The 14,179-nt window shown below is 40.5% G+C and overlaps 1 long non-coding RNA gene across 5 annotated transcripts in view; it reads right to left on the bottom strand.

The window, feature by feature from the left end:
- Nucleotides 1-14,179, bottom strand: part of LOC104148584 (uncharacterized) — a 136,122-nt gene that overhangs the window by 40,954 nt on the left and 80,989 nt on the right. The window contains exon 4 of one of the 5 annotated variants that reach the window (XR_695153.2): nucleotides 6,540-12,400. The exons of the other annotated variants lie outside the window; for them this stretch is intronic. This is a non-coding gene — a long non-coding RNA (uncharacterized lncRNA). Of the gene's footprint in view, nucleotides 1-6,539; nucleotides 12,401-14,179 lie in introns of those variants that run through there. 5 annotated transcript variants of the gene reach the window in all.

Below are 14,179 nucleotides of genomic sequence, written 5' to 3'. Positions count from 1 at the left end.
CTTTTCTGTCTGACTTCCAACCCTCCCCCTTCCCTTCCACTTCTGAGAAGAAGATGAATCTTTCTATCTGTGAATTACTCAATATAAATTATTCATTGAACACTTTTATCAACCCTATTAGCAGCACACAAATCTAGGTAAATGTCAAGTCATCTTCGTTAATCCTTCATTCAGGCTGTTGCAAGTGATATTGCATTGAGTGGTAATGCGTTTGACCTCCTGGAGTATTCACTTTGCCAGAGAGCCTCATTTTGATGAGTCAGCTGTAGCAGAGCCTGGACTTGCTCCTTTCTGAATAACTGGGTGGTAGGAGGTGGCCATGATGTTTGCATCTTTTTTCTCAATCATATATTTTAAATGAAAAAAAAAAAAAGACCCATTATCCCATCTCACATACATTTGTGTAATGCCTTTCCTAGTGGAGCTCTGCTCTCTAATATGTTTTAAAAGTCGCACTGCTTTGCAATTCTCCCCTGTCCTAGGAAATGACTCACTATCTTACATCTAGAGGATTTTTCCGAGTAAGAACATATCCACTGAAACAAATCTTTTACTAGTGTAGTGGATTTAAAACGTGTCACTCACTGTTCTTTGGCACAACAGCTTTCCTTCCACAAAGATCTGAGTTCCTCGGAAAGAGACTTCATCCTAAACTTTCAGCAATTTCAAGGGCTTTTGCAGGGGCCTAAGGCCAAAGGACGTAGAAACAGCAGTTGAGTTGCAGAGTAAAAGAGGACTTAGGTATCTAAACTGGGACTTCAGTGGGAATTTTGCGTATATGCATGCTAGCCTCCCTAACCCAGAACTCCCTAATTCCATAAATTTTATATTTTGCAGTAAAAAGTCAAAAAAATAGTGCAATCACTAAAAAAAAAATACAAATCAAACCCCCCACAAAAAAAAACAACAGAAAGTGTCCTTGAAACAGGGAGCAAGACCAAAGTTCTTGCCCTCTAGGTTATAGTATTATATTTCATCACACATACTTTTATTCCAGCCCAGTGAATCTTGAATTGCTTCTTTAATGGTTACACAGCTTCCAGAGCTGAGGTAGAAAAGCCTAGTGGCTAAAACACCTTCCGGACATGGGGGTGCATATAGCTTTCAAATCTATTTGGAGACAGGATAGCACCAGACTTGTTCCTTACAGTTCCCATGTGAGTGTGCCAACCAGCACACAGATGTGCATGCTTATTTTTAAGTCATGCTTAAAAACAAACATTTGCCATTCCTGCATTTTGTGAGCAGCCTGTTACCATTGGTCTGTATTAGGTGCAATCTGAGAACAGCTGCGGGAATGAGAGATGGCTTCTGCATCAGCCAGGCTTGGGCACAGGTTGGGTGTCATGCCTCTTAACCCTGCCAAGACAGAGGTATGTGGGTGAAAATGCAAAACTAGAACTTTTGAGTGCCCAAGGTATTTTTTAAGTTCAAAAAGTGCAGTATATTTAGAATTTATGAAACTCAACAGCAGAGGTTTTCATGACTATAGCTTAGGATTTAGGAACCTACATTCCCTACTTCATATCCATCTGGTATTGCTTGTGCTTTGCAGCAGAGCGTGATGCAGAAATATCCAAATTTTTGTTACATTATCCAGAAGAAGTCAACATCAAGAACTCTACGCAGTTTTCTCTCTGCGCAGTCCTGAGCTGTGTCTCTGCTTGATTGCGTACTACCTGTAGAGACTTCACAGCTTACCTGAGGGTCCCTCTCACAGTGTTGCTTTGCTTGGTGAGGTCATGTCTTAACTATTTCAAACCTGACACTGAATAACTTATCCAAGATAACATGGAAAGCCTGTGGCGGAGAAGGAACACAAATGCAAACTAGTGCCCAAATCCTTAATCTATCCTTCCTGTATGTACCGTAGTTGTCTTGCAGGCTGGCACTGCACTAAAAAACATAAAAGAATGAGAATGGTCAGACAATATGCTTTCCACTCCCTGGCTTTCCAGGTCTCTCTTTTTGAATCTTCTGTGTTGATCCCACATATAAAACAGAGCAAATAGTCACCGAGCTGAAGTATTGCCTTGGTACAAAAATGAAATGGTGTCCTCCCTTGGTATCTTCCTTTTCCATAATCCTTTTCTAATCTCCTGGCATGGAATGAAAGATCATATTAGAACTACCGCTACCTCTCTCTGATGGATGCAGAGACAGAAGTTTGCACATACGTTGCTTTGTTTTCACCAGCTCCATAAAAATAACAAATTTGGCTATCTGGAATAAGACTGGTGGGAGCACAGCCCTTGTAGGTGGGAGAGTGCATGAAAATGCAAGAACCGTGTAGACATAAGATGGACAGTAAAAGCATCTGAAATGACTTTTAATTCTTTGTAGTATGTTATGAAGCATGCAAACAGTTTGAGGGTTATAAATCAGTCACTCATTTCATACACTTGTTGGCAGTCACTTAAAGCTCAGCATCTCCTCCTTCCTGGCTGCAAGAGGCTGCATTATATTCTCTATAAATTAAAAGGGCTTTCCCATCATAAAGCAGAGCTATTCTGTCTTCTCTGGACATCAGAAAGACTCTCCTAAATATTTGGCCAACCATTGACCAAGACCAGACAACTGGGACCAACCCTTTGGGCAGTTAATACTGTGCCCACTATGCAGCTCCACTATGCAGCTATGGAGCTCCTTGCTACCGGACGCTCTATGAAAACTTACATAGGTACAGAAAGGAAATAGAGAGACTTATAGAAAAAATGCCCTCCACTGAGGTCTATTAAATATGAAAATACCACCTTCCATTTAGCAAAGCTCTAAGCCACAAGCTGTTAGAGATTCAAAAAGCATTCTCAAAAAGTAGGACAACATGCATGCCTGTTCTTATATTCTTCCTAGGCACCCAGAGTTGATCACTGTCTGAGACAGGATGCTGGGCTAGGAGAATTTGTGACCTGACCCAGCATGGCCATTCTCTCAGTCTCCTATTAATGGCAAACTGTGTGGAAATAGCCTCAAGCGACCTACGCCCAGCAAGACAGCTGAATAACCTCAATGTTGAGCCTGAGCTACAGAAGTTCTAGGAAAAATGTAGTGAAGTTTCAGCACCACAGCCTTGTGGCTCTGATGCAAGTGAGATACTCAGCACGGCTCTGAGCTGTGCCAGCTAGTGTGAAGGGTTCTTTAACATGGCACTGCATTGCACAGAAGAAACAGAAAAGCACACCTAAAGGGCTGGGTCGAGAGATCCTCACAGCCTGAAGGGCTGGTGAAAGCTAAAGCTATGTTCTCTTGGGAACGAGAATTTGCCATAGGAAGCGTTTTTTCTAATGAGCTATGTGAATTCTGAGCCCCCCTAGATGAAAGACCCAGCAAAGGAACCTCCTTCCCTTCTGCGGCTGGCAAACTGGCTTGGAAGGGAGCTGAATATGGCCTCTCTCTTCTCTCCTGCACGATTCCTCCTTTTGCTATTTAACATATTTGTCTTTGTGTGCATTAAGCAATTTATGCCTTAAGCTGTCATCATTCTTAAAGTATGCAGACCAAGAACACATTACTAGCATTCTCTTGCCCCAAATGATGCATCAGGATTGTCAATGCTACACTGGCTTGCAGTTAGGTATCTTAATTACGTTAAGGAATTCAATTTCAAACTAATACATAGTCATATTTTGTTATCCATACTGTATGGATTTGGAAATGCGCATGAAGATAACCAGGACACCCAAAAATTACGCAAGGAGAGGAGAAGGCAAGAAATTAAGTCCCCTTTCCAAGTAAAAAGATCCCCAGAAATAAGCAATTGAATATGGCTGATATGATACGCAAGCTACTATCCAAATGATACACATACGCAATTTTTAGCTCTCTGGATAAGCCTATCTGGTAGCAGCAGCAGTTAATCCAGTGGCATGTGTAAAGCTCATATCCCCCAAATATGAGATTACACTGAACATTTACAAAGCATCTTTCCCTGAGGAGAGCATAACATTTTGAACTATTAAATATTAACTTAGTATCACACTAGCCTACTGCATGTGTGATGTGCATAACGGACAAGTTACTTTAGTTTGGATGAGACACCCGAGACAAGGGAAGAAAACCCCAGAAACGTGGATTATGCATCCTGCACCTGTCTATTTTAAGTGCTAAAGACTAACAAATCTATTTATATCCTCTTGACACAGACGAAATACTTGCCTGGGGTGGAAGGATGTAAACAACCACAGCTAGAGAGCTGCAGAGATATGGGGCAGCTAAGAGATTGGGAGAAGACTGGAATTTATCACCCACCTCTGACCTAGTATCTCTGTGTTATTCCAGGCACATTGCTCAGTCTTTCCATGCCTATTTTCCATCCCTGAAACAGGGAGAGAAGTCTTTATTCTCTTTGCTTGCCTTGCCTATTTACACTACACTCCCCCAAGATGGGAAATGGTTCTTCTGAGTTTGCGAAGCGCTTAGCATGGAAGGCCTCTGGGCTCCAAGTGCTATACTAGTGTAAGCAATAATAAAATCAAACAGTTCTTTGCTTCTGTTTGCACTGAATTGGCCACAATAGATGAAATAGCATGTGGTAGGCTACCTCTGACATGTGGAGAAATCTCACTTCTTTACCAAAAGTCCTTAGTAGTAATTGGGAAGGAAAAGCTTTTCTGCTGGAAGGTCAGCTTGTATACCTGGTGGAAAGGCATAAGTACACCTGATCCTGAAGTCAAACCATCGATAGCTACTATATGAGTCTGTCTTTCTTGGGTCTGAGAGGCTCCAGGAGCTCACATGCAGGTGAGCTTATTGAGTAGCTAGCTGATAATCCCAATACAGCAATTCGCAGGAAAATGAAATATTTGTCGCAGGCTGGTGTTTCACAGAGATAACGTATGCTTGCTTGAGAAGGTCACAACCTGCTCCGCATAGAAGGAAAAAAAAAAAACATCTTTTAGCCTGTCAGCAGCAAAGAGACAGATGTCCTTTTATGCGCTAATCTTCCTCTGTACCCCCAGAAAACCAGGGGATTTTGTCAGTGAGAAACTACATGGCCAAACTCACTTAAAAGAACGTGCTGCAAAATGATTTGGGTCATTATGGATTAGGCAAGCTTCCCACTTCACTGGCAAACTAAACCACTCTTTAAAAGAGCTCTGTGAGATACAATCCTCTTGGATACACTCTGTCGCCTCTTGGTGACTCACGAGCGATTGTATACAGACAGTGTTTGATCGTCCTCTCTCTCACATCAGTGACAATTAGAAGTAATTCTGTTACACTCATTGGAAACACACAGGGGCATCATACTCAGAGTTTCCAGTGAGACTGATCTTTGGGCGCGAGTGCAGGCATTGCACAGATAATATTCCGAGGATACATATTATACAATGCATCTAGCAGCAGCCTCCAATTTTCCTCTTCTTCCTCTCTCTTCTTTTCCCTGTTGTGATCTAAAAGAGAGTGGAACTCAAGGCTCCAGAGGTCAAAAGCTAAAACACAAGTGTGTATTAGTTACCTCATCTTATTTGCCTCTCGCAGGTGTTCCCTATTATAAAACGTTCATTCGTTATGTTTGAAATCCCTTCACTGTCAATCATGTGCATAATGCGAATGGAAACCATTACGGCTGAGCAAATGATTTCATGATTACTGACTTACTCAATGAATTTGAGGTACTTGACAGCTATTTTTTCTAAAATGTAATGCTACAAACTGATCAGGAATACTTAAAATGTAATCCATATTGCTTCTTTATAATTATCGGTAGAAGTTGCATGACCCCTATTTACGGCCTGGGTACCAGCTAAACAGTCAGTTTTTACCATCCACTGGTATAGGTCACTTTGGAGTTCACTTTATACTTCATTTTTGGTCTACACAGTTTTTCCTCACTTCCCAGTATTTAAGGCCAGATGGCTTTCTTAGGTCATCTGAGTTTCCCAAATTTCATCTGGTTCTCCTGAGTAAGCTCAGTAACTTCTGTTTGATGAAAATGGACATAGTTCCTGGATCGGTAACAAAGAGCAGATGAAAGCAGTCATTCTTTGAGCCGAGGAGCTAACAAAGCCAGGTTCTCTATAGATTTGTGCCTCCACAGCGATAACTCTGGCTCTCCTTGGGTGACTCTGTGAGTCTTGCTGGGTGAGAAACAATTTATGTTGTGCCTATTGCAGAGCTATGCATGCAGTCGGTGGGCCGGTACCTATGTGCTCAGTGGCTGGCTAGCTGCCACCAAATAAATTGGCTAATGTGAGTTCTTCCTGTCTTTTCTATTTAGAGGATGCTAATTCCGTTCTCTCTCCTCTACCTAATGACAGATTTCACCACCCTTGTGGATACTGAATTCTCTCTGACTCTCCTACCTCCTCCCCTTCAAATTTGATTGAGATTGACTAAGGAGTTCAAAAGTCATGAATGGGGCAGAGGGAGGAGCAGGAAGAGAGCTGGCTGTAGTTCATATAAGATCACATAGCTGTGTTTCCTTGGGAAGTTAATAGTGAATGCAAACATGACTGAAGACGGAATGAATTAACTCAATGGAAGAATGTTTATCTTTATTCTTCTGGGAAAAAAAAGGCAGAAACATACATCTCTATTATATTAGCTTGCACTTTCACACAACAGGATTTTGTTCGTCATTCTCAGCCAGGGTCAGTAGCTGGCCCTATCCATACTAGTTATAAACACAATCAAGTGAAGAAGTGAATGTTTGCTGAACAACAGATCCAAACACCAGTAGAGATTTTTTTTTTCTTGCTAGATAAGTATCTTGGAATAGTTATTGTCCTAGTTTTAAGCTACCAGTGCTTAAATGTTTAAGAGTCCAAGATTTGCGATTAATTTGTTTCCCACTTGCCCTCCCCTCTTGCTGTGGAACACCAACCCATCCTTCTGCCTTCTGATTGCACAAGCCATGCAATAGCTTCATCAGAAACATTAACGCTTCATTTAGATGGAGGAAAGACCACAGAACTGTGTTTATCAAAGAAACCACAGGCAGAAAGCAAATGCCTAGTGGCAGAGTTATTTTGTTGGTACACCAAAGCCTACATTGTAGCAAGCCTTGTAGAACTGCTTGGGAAGAGGTCAGAAGAGATCCAGATAGTCAGTCCCTATGTGAGGGTGGAAGGACAGCTGCAATGTCTCTATAAAAGCTTCTCTCTGGAAAGTGAAATTCCAGTTTTATAAAGTTGGTGTCTTCTGAAAATACAGCTCAATGCCTGGTACGTGAGGCAGGGAAAAAATAAGGGGCAGTCTTTTATCTGGATTGGTGGCACTGCGCGTGGACCTGCTGGGAGCTACACTGTGATATTACCCTGCAATAGGGCAGCACGGCTAAGCTACCTGCCAGCTTAAGAGTAAGAAACTTGCAATTGCATCAGTTGTATTCATGGAAACTCCTTTTCTGGGATGCTTCAAAAAATGTAATAGCAAAATATAACAAGCACTCAGTATAACGAAGGACATAGAAACCCCTATGTGATTTTATAACAGATAGTTTCTGTAAGAAACAAAGATTTCCAAAGATAAGAGCTTTTCTTCTGCATTGGGTTTCTACACTGATGCAACTGCACTGCTTGTATCTGTGTTGCATCAGCATAAACCCATACTATATAGATGTGCTGCAGCGATGAGAAAGTGCTTTTTCCTGACTTACCCCAGAGAGAGCTTGTACAGATATTGTCACACAGGGGTAACTGCATGCTTGTTTAAAAACTAAACGTACAGCGCCCCATAATTTGGATCTCTGAGGAACCCAGAGCTCTTAAAACTCAGACATGCAAAGCTGAGCTGTGTTTGTAGCAGTTCAAGTAACAACAGCTCCAAGATTATTTCAAAAAACAGGCAGAAAATTCTTCATGCATGTGATGGTCTGTAACTGCAGCAGTACACTGCTGCATAGATTAATTTACAGGTACTTTCCAAGGCAAAACAATCAGTGCATATTGCATTAATATTTGTTTAAAGTAAACCAACCATATGATTTATGACTTAAATAAAATGCGATCAGTCCTTGGAATTACTGCTTTCCTTTGTAATGAGAGAGAGTATATACCTGGTACCTCAGCTGAGAACTACTTTTACAAAAATGAACTGTGACCTCCCTTCAGTTCACAGATGACGACTTTTCAAGTGGACATGCTACAAAATCAGAATTGCAACACATGCCACATTGTAGGATGTGCATCACCAGGAAAATCCCAAAGATAAAAACTTGACTTATGACTTATTCATAAAGGGGAGGAACTATGAAATCACATGTATTTTAACGTTTAAGGGCTGAAGAATTTTAAATATTATGCCCTGGGTGTCATTTCACATTTTGTTTGAAAGAGTACTGTTTATAACTGAAGCTGCTGTGTGACAAACTCCACTGACTTCAGGGAAGGCAAATTAGTACACAATATGGCCCAAAATCTTGCCCCCTTACTTTCCAACTGTCACCCAGACAGTCTTAGTCATTTTTCATTCAAATACTTTTCTGCTTCAGTACAGCTGAGGTTTCTCTTTTGCCTTCAAATTGTCCTAGAAATTTTAATCAATGATGTACAGATTACAATAACCATTTCAAATTAATCCTATAATTCAGTACATACAGGTTTTCAGGGGCCATTATTACCCCTACTGAAATGAAAACTGCACAGTTTTAAGTGTAACGTTGCTATCGTTTTGCTGTAATTAACTGCTGAAGATCTGACTTAAATTTATGAAGACATAGGTCAAGTTAATTGTCTTGTTGCTTAGCAAAAGAGAAGGAGAACTCAGTAGGGCTACTGGAGCAGCAGCTACCTACAGTTAATAAGGATTTTGAAGTACTGGTTTCCTGAGACCAATACAGCTTTGAAAATATGACTTCCCACAGCCTGCAGAGTTCCAGGAACAACGACTTGTTTCCAAAATGTCTGTGGATGAACAATGAAGCTGCTGCAATTATGTCCAAAGGCGTGCAATAAAGAGCATTACACAAAACTCACCAGGCTGAAGATTTAGAGTCTGGACTGCCTTCGTTTACTCAGAATGAGAGGCATAAATAACAGTTGCACATTTTTAAAAAATATATTCATGGTTTCAAAGATAAGCTTTCTTTCCAAAAGGAACAAAGGCCCTAATCCTTAAACGGAGTATTAGGAGTCAGGCACCTGATTACTTCTAAGGATTTGGCTCCTAAGCCTTGTTGATACGGATATTATTTTATTGATTCTAATAGGACAGATGTATCTCAGTAAGGGAATGATTTTTTAGATTAGACAAACCCCTTTCCACTCAGGCAGGAACAAGAATATTCAGTGTCATTGTTTCAGCTTGAATTCGCAGTAGTAACTTGAAGGGTCGAACTGTCCTTTGTAGACAAGATTGTGGGAATGTGGGAGTTTAAGTCCCTGTGTCAGTGGAATTTAGGTTGCTCGAGGCCAGATTTTTGAAAATATTTAAGTTAACGCAGATTAGTCAAGAATGGGACCTTGTCATGCAACCCTTACTAAAATCAATGCAGCTAGCTAATGAAGAGCTTTGGAAAATCCTACAAGGAACCTTCCTACTTCTGTGGACAGGTACCTAAGTTTAAAAATGAGGCTTACTAATCAATGTGAGTTAGGCTGGCCATATCAATCTGCAATTTGTTAGTTATGCAAAGTGCTGTACAGAGGAAATGGATTAGGGACATGTGAATTAAGACTCTAGTCTTGCAGTCATCATCCAATGCTTGTACAAAAACCAGATGAGTTTACCTCCTTATACATAAACATGAGGAAGCCAACTGAAGTTGTAAAACCCATGAACTAGCTAATCAAGCTATTTCTCCAATAGATTGTGAAAGAAAAAGAAAGGAGGATGTTGCTGCTGTTTCTGCCTTGAAAGTTGTAGAGGCACCTGAGGAGCAGGAGGGAATACAAAGGTTTGGAGATAGATGGGGGCTAGCGTTCTGTTTCGAATTTAGGTGTTGTGACAGCTGAGCTACAAGCGGGTTTTTGGCCCACTACTAATTTCTTTGTGGAAAGAACAGTTTAAGTTATGTGCAAAACGAAGCTGAGGGAAAAAAGAAGCTAGAAACGAGAACAGTATTAGCTGGATCTATTTTCTGAAGGAAAATTATCTACCTATCGCAGACCTCTGCCTTAAGATGAGACGCAGCACCCTCCAGAAGTGCCTATTTCTCTACATCAACTATAGAGAGACTGCAAGATGCCAAATTTTCAGACCGCTTCAGCTTCTCAAGGATAAATCCTACCCCCTGAATCCCCCTGGCCTACCATTAATCTTCACTGTCCTTTGTAGCCATTAAAACAGCCAGCCAGAGTGAATGATCTTGTTACTTGGAGGTTCACGTATATTCAGAAGGACCATTCTGTTACAATTTCCTCCTTCTTCCAAACAGTCCTCTTTTTAGTTTTCATAACGTTTCTGGATTATACTGGTGATGTGGTTTCATATTCCTTTGCCCTACCAGCAACTGACGGCAAAGAGATTTATCTCACTGTAATATAACCAAATAAATTAGCATCCAAAAGAACTTTCTATCAAAGCCCACAAGCCTAGAGGCACAGGAAAACTGGTATTACTGAAGAAGACAATGATTTGGTTTAAGAGGGATAAAGATTCTGCAGGGATTTGATACAAGCTTAGAAGTTGCAGGGGCATTATAGCCATAAATCAGGAGGAAAGTAAAAAGTCTCAGATGGTTCAATTTGCTGACAATTTTTCTTCCACATTTTAAAAAATGTATCTAATAGCAAACAAGGTTTGTTACTGTTGGTTTTGTTTGTTGTGTGATAGCATCCAAAATAGTGCTGGAAGTTTTCTAAACACAGTATAAGTTTCAGTACCACTCTGAAAAGTGTACCGTACATCACTTCCATGCATCTCAGAAGAGTGTTAGATGAGACAGAAATCCTGTTAAGGACCAGATCTTGCTATCCTGACTCAGAGCAAATACTGGAATCTGGTTCCTAGGCCAGGTTTTTGAAAAGCAATTAATTATTGCAGGTGCTTCAGATATTAGTTGCTTAGCTAGAGATACCTTGAAGAAGGCAGAATTTCAGGAAGCACTAAGCTCTGACTAGAATTAGCGGCTTTCAAAAATCTTGGCTTTCCCAGCACTCTCTGATGAGGACTAAATTATAAACTCCCATAGATGGATTTATTTTGTCAGCTGTTTGGGTTGTATTTATCTGCATGCTGTTTGGTTTCGATTTTTATAGAGACCAGGACTGAAAGATCATTCCTAAAAGGCTATATTATATATTCTGCTTTAAATATTTATTCTATTGAATAGCAATGTTTATGACATCCAAACATGAATTGTTTTTGTTAAAACTAAAGCTGAAATGTAAACATCGCTCTGATAAGAGTTTGAGTGTGTTCACTTTCCCTTTAAACAATCCATTTTCCAGTCAGAGAAAACCATCTCTGACAGACCTGTGATCTGTTCCAGTAGGGCAGATCTGTCTAATTCCCTTGTTGGCCTCAAAATCATATTTCTCCTGTAGAATTAACCACTCAATCATCAAATAATATACTGCTACACAATATATTTGTTTGACTACTGACATCTTTTATACATATCCCTTTTATTCTCAGATAAGCCTAATCACACTTTGCTGTTCCTTTTCAAGACACGCCGTATGATTTTATTCTCCTAAGCACAGCGCTCTAAAAAAAGTCTGACCCAAGCTGTGTGAAAACCTCAGCATAATTTCCAAAGATTTATAACCACCTATATTTTGTCCTGACGTTAAGCTTACCTTCTTGAATTCATTTGTCATAATTTCCTGACTGTAAGAAAGAGATATCCACTTGGGAATTTATATAACAAGAACTTGAATTTTTAAGTCTAAAATTAACTTCTCTGATTGATTTCTACTTCCCTAATGCTCACCCTTCAAAGAGAATGCACATAAAGCTGAAATATCTATACATAAAATTGTGAATTTATAGAACTACTACATATATGACAAAAAGAAGGAAAATGAGCCTAGCCTTTTCTCCAGTTCTTCTTAAATATTTTTCTGCCAACGAATGTTATCTCACTTGGTTGCAGCGTGGGTCCTAGTTCCACTCTGTGTGTCTTGCCGTACACAGTGTTAGCCAGCAATGAGATGATTTAGACCTTTCTAAATTTTATGTTCCCTCCTTTAATGCATTCTGTTTCAATTTTTCTGGCATCAGCACATTGGCTATGGGACATCTGTTCAGCAGTGTCACACCTGCAAACAGCAAAAGACAAAAGCTCTGGCTGCTGATAGGAGGATTTCATGAGGATGCAGGGCACAACAGGGTTCTCCCATTAGAGGCATAGCATTGTACTTGTCCAGATTTTGTCTCTCAGTGCTCCTGATCCCTCAGAGATTTGCGCTTTCTTGCAGCTTTAACACTAACTTTATCCACATAATTAGCAGGTCTTTCCTTAAGGATGACAGGTTATCTTGAGTCACAGGGTCAACTTATTGGTTTCCAGATCCTTTGCAAAAAAAAAAAAAAAAAAAAAAAAGTTAGGTGAGACTCAGCTGGGATAGTCACTACCTTGGATCTCAAGTTGGGGGTCATATAGCAGAAGATCAGTTCTACCTAACTGAAGCTCTGGTTCGTTTCCAGTTCCATGGCATAGCTTTTTTTTATGAGACTTTGAAGTCTGTCTATACTATGATCAGAGGTGTAAATCTACCTTTTGAGGATATACTCAGCTACCTTGGGCAGCAGTGTAGTCATGGCAACATGGAGCTCAGTCTCAGCTACTCACCGGGCATCTGTCTTCTCCTCTCCCTGTCTCTCAACTCCTGGAAAATCAGCTAAAAGGTAGAAAAGACCTTTGTCTGCAGACCTTATTTAGACTATTGGATTTTACAGAACACATTGTCTCAAACACTTCTTTGATGGATTTTTCTGCATCTCAGCAAAACAGCCTCCAAGCGAGGAAAAACATTAATTGCAAAGACTTTGTAAAGTCTGCAGTAGAAATTTCACTGTAGTAGTGATTAGCAGACCATGTGCAATCCCAGAGTGCACACAGGATTCCTCCTATCTAACTTTATGCACCAAAGTGAAACGCATCATCCGGAAGGCTATTCATTCTGGGATCCTTTCCTGCCACGGTGTGAGATAGGTGCCTCCAGCACACAGAACAGCCTCCTCACCACCTCACAGTGCCTCCTTCTCCCAGCTGACTCAATATTGAGCTCTGTGTTAGATTGTTCTTGTCTTATATTTGTTAGTTGAAATGAATCTGCCTGTCCCTGCAGATTGAGGGTATCTTCCTCCTCTTACTGAACAGACAGTTGTCACCTTCTGGCAACTACTTGGGACACTTCAGCCCTCAGCACCAAAGCTGGTAATAAGAAAAGAGACCTCAAGCCTGCTTTGAAAGCCTCTGAAACCTATCGGATTTTCTCAGAATTGAGAACTACCACTATTCAAATAATCATGATCCATGCCTCAAAAATGAATAGTATCTCTTCTCAGTGCTGTGCTCTGATACATGACTATACCTCTGTTCTGGCAAAGGAAGATATTAATACCTTTTCTGTAGGCAACCTCAGGTAGAACGTTATTAAGATTGTAGGTTGGTCTACACCAGTAATAGAGGGAGTCTCCATCTGAGTCTTTGGGGCCTCAGATCCATTTTCTGAAGTAAGAGAGACTGAATCTGGGTCTCTCTCCAACGGTTTGACAACAGCTTCGATCGAGATCCTACCCTGCGCTGTTGTAACTCTGTGATGTAGAACAGGTCACTCCTCATATCACTCCTTCTCTTTCTCTTTATTTGTTCTTCATGCTCGGTACCTTTTCTGCTCTTCATCTAGTTTTCTTTTTATTCTCTTTTCTTCTGTAAGACTCAGCCCCTCTTTGGCTGCAGTCAGCAGAAAATCCTTACGATGACACACAGTCAAAGAGATTTGACATTATGTGACATGGAAGCCAACATCTACAAAGGGCAGAGAAATGCAGCACAGATTGTGAATGTCAGATACCATTGTCAAAGGATAAGGTTTAATATAATTCTTAGTATGTGTTTTACCTTTCAAAGCAAGCTCAACCCCTACACTTCATTCATAACCTCAGATGGTGATCAACCAGCTGTATTTGTGTTTGCAGTGCTTTAGTTTTAGCTAATAAATCCTGGTTAATTTTTCTTTTCATTTCACTTCAACCCCCAGTTTTATCATTCCAAAAGTAGAGAGAAAACCTTTGCTTAATGCTAGAGAACTGTTGCTTCCTCTCCCCTCACTTGCGGATCCAGTTA

The sequence above is a fragment of the Struthio camelus genome, chromosome 4 (genome assembly GCF_040807025.1).
Source record: "Struthio camelus isolate bStrCam1 chromosome 4, bStrCam1.hap1, whole genome shotgun sequence".
Lineage (NCBI taxonomy): Eukaryota > Metazoa > Chordata > Aves > Struthioniformes > Struthionidae > Struthio > Struthio camelus.
This window is presented reverse-complemented; position numbering and strand designations above follow the sequence as displayed.